The sequence below is a fragment of the Octodon degus genome, unplaced genomic scaffold (genome assembly GCF_000260255.1).
Source record: "Octodon degus isolate 3935 unplaced genomic scaffold, OctDeg1.0 scaffold00008, whole genome shotgun sequence".
NCBI lineage: Eukaryota > Metazoa > Chordata > Mammalia > Rodentia > Octodontidae > Octodon > Octodon degus.
In genome coordinates, this window is record NW_004524584.1 from 17780097 (window position 1) to 17783327 (window position 3231).

At 41.7% G+C, this 3231-nt stretch overlaps 1 pseudogene; it reads left to right on the top strand.

The window, feature by feature from the left end:
- Nucleotides 1-1094: 1094 nt before the first annotated feature.
- Nucleotides 1095-1590, top strand: LOC101569919 (annotated as a pseudogene).
- Nucleotides 1591-3231: the final 1641 nt, after the last annotated feature.

A 3231-nucleotide genomic window follows, 5' to 3' on the forward strand; every position in this document is an offset into this window, starting at 1 on the left:
CAGCCTCCTAAGTGCTGGGATTATAGGTGTGCACCACCACACCTAGTCTCTATGCCATCTCAGTGCCCCCGAGGGGCCAGGCCGGCATGACACTCCGGAGATTGAACCCAGGCTCCTGCACTCTGCCTAAGCAAGTGCATTAGTGCACTTAAACTCTTGTTTGTCCTTCACTTCACCATGATTATTAAAGACCAAATAAGCTACCTTTAGAGGAGCACCAAGATGGAGGAGCGGTAAACAGAAGAGACGAACTTCTCTGAGAGTCGTTGTCCAGATGCTGGAATATAACACTGTGAAGAAGACAAGAAGGAGGAAAATGGGTCCCCTGCACCAAGGAAGGATATGAAATGTGAATTGAAGCCCATAGAGCAAATGAAGGGAAAAACTTCAATGAAGAAAAAGGAGTTAGCTGGCAGCACCTTCTCCCTGAGATGGGACTCACCACTTGAGAGAAGCAACTCAAACTTGTAGACATACGGTGACTGTTGGCAACCCCAGAGGCCTCCACAGAGAGACACAGCAGTGGAGGGGAGTAGTGGACATGAAGGACTGCATTAGCTGGCAGTGAATGCTGAGGAGTCACTTGTCACTTGCAAGAGAGAAATTGGCTGCAAGCCATCTTGGAGAGGGGCCATCTAAGCTCAGAACTCAGAGTGGATGCCAGTTCCATCTAGTGGCTCCCAGCTGAGCTCAGGCCCATGGAGAGTGCACTGATGGCTGCAGGTCAAATGAGTCTGGTCTTGGCCAGAAGGCGTGGGCTTGTGGAGATTATCCGCTACCTTGCCAAAAAGCTACTTTTGGCTTGCTGGGATAAATCAAGAGACTGGGACTCTGTCTCCACACATTGTCTGATAGCAGAGACATACATGGAAGTAGATTTTTTTTTTCTTTCCTTTTTTCCCTCACATTTGTTGTTGTGGTGGCAGTTTTGTTCTTATTTTCTGTTTTTGTTTTTTCCTTCTTCATTGTTTGTTCTTGTTTTTATGTAAGTGTAAATGTGGTTTGAACACCCCACTGTCACAAAAAACCAGATCAACTAGAAAAAAAAATCAATGGCTCCGGAGCAGGCCGCTAGGTTGCACAGGAGCAAGAAGATGGTGGATGTGGCCATGAGGAAGGACAAGTGTGGGGAGCAGCGACTAGTGTTACTGCCCCTGTTCTGTATCTGGGTCATCATGAAGAGCTTCCCTGAAGTGTTCAGAATCAACCAAGAGGGGCTGGTGCTCATGGCCAAGGCAGTGTAGCTCTTTGTTCAATATCTAGCCACTTATTCCTATAGACATGGCAATGGAAAAGAAACAAAAGCACTGACTTACATTGATTTAGCAAATACTACAGAGGAATCAGAAACTTTTCAGTTTCTTGCAGATATATTACCAAAGAAGATTTTAGCTAGTAAGTACCTGAAAACACTTAAGGAGAAGAGGGAAGATGAAGAGGCAAACGATGGTTACAAAAATGACAATGATGGGGCTGGGAAGATGACTCAGTGGAATAAGCGCTTCCCTGGCAAGCACAAGGGCCTGAGTTCAATCCCCGGTTCTGCCCCCCCCCCAAAAAAAAAGTGACAATGATGAAGCTGAGTCCTAAACCATAAAAGAAATCCACCTTCAAGGACATTTCTGGAGGAGCAGGCATGGCCCCGCGCATTTCTTCCTTCACATTCCCAGCAACTGAAGCACAGGCCCTGCTTTTCTGGTAGAGACAGGCATCTGCAGCATAGGCCCTGTGACACACTGCAGGGTGAGTGATGCCGACAGCATCCTTTGACGAGGCCCAGCCACAGCTGAAGTTCATCAGGAGAGAATCCTGTGCCCAGGGCACTGCAGCTCATCTGGGCTCTGAGCTAGATGGGCAGAGAACCTTTGAAATCTGCTGACACCTTTTAAGGGACGTCTGAACATTGTACAAACTTCTGTGAATATTCTGAAATTACTTCTTGTAAATGGCTATTTTTAGTTTTATATAAATATGTAGTTTATAATAGTATGTTACCTTTGAATTTTTATATTTAAGTGATTTCACAGTTCAAAAATTTTTCATTGTAAAGATATATGCCTTCTTTTTCATAGTAAAATACTTTCTGGAACTGAAAGAAAATCAACAATGAAATTTTAGAACTCAACCAAACTTTTGAACAAATGGACTTAGTCGATGTCTATAGAGTGTTTCACCCCACAATATCAAAATAAACATTTTTTTTTGTTTGTTTGTTTTTGCAGAACCCAGGGGTATAATTTTCCCAGGGAGGATCAAACTCCGGTCCTTGCACTTGTCAGGCAAGCACTTATTCTACTGAGCTATCTCCCCAGGCCCAAAATACACACTCTTTTTTTGGCGAACCCAGGGATTGAACTCAGGCCCTTGCACTTGCCAGGGAAGTGCTTATTCTACTGAGCCATCTCCCCGGCAAAATACATATTCTTTAAAAAATTTTTTAAAAAATTATACATTCTTCTCAGCTGCACATGAGACCTTCTCCAAAACAGATTACATATTCCATAGAAAATGCTTAAGTAAATTCAAAGGAATTGAAATTATCCCATGCATATTATTAGACTCTAACACAATGAAATTGGAAATCAATGGCAAAAGAAACCACATGAACTTCATAAACCCATGGGAATTAAATGGTAGCCTCCTGAACAACCAATGGGTCACGGGTGAGATTAAACAAGAAATTACACAGTTAAATGATAATGCCAGTACAGCATACAAGAATTTAGGGAACACAATCAAAGCAGAGCAATGAATACTCATATCAGGAAAGTAGAGCAAGTGCAAATAAACAACTTAATGGTGAACTTCAGACTTCTAGAAAAAGAATAGCAAGCTAAGCAAAAGCATGTAAGGAAATTGTAATAAAGATCAGAGCAGAGCCGGGGAGATGGCTCAGTGGAATAAGCGCTTCCCTGGCAAGTGCAAGGGCCTGAGTTCAATCGCTGGTTCTGCCAAAAAAACCCAAAAAACAAAAAAAAAACAAAAACAAAAACAAAAGATCAGAACAGAAATTCATGTATTAAAAAAGAAATTAATGCACTGGAGACTAAGAAAATACAAAGAATTAATGACTAGAGGAGTTGGTTCTTTGAAAGATTAAATCAAATCAAGAAACCCTTATCCATCCTTATCAAAAAAAGAGAAGATAAGCTATATTGATTGACTTATTTCAGTTTATGAGCCCAGCTAGAGTTTCTTTTTCTTTTTTTTTTTTACATTTTTTTTTAATTT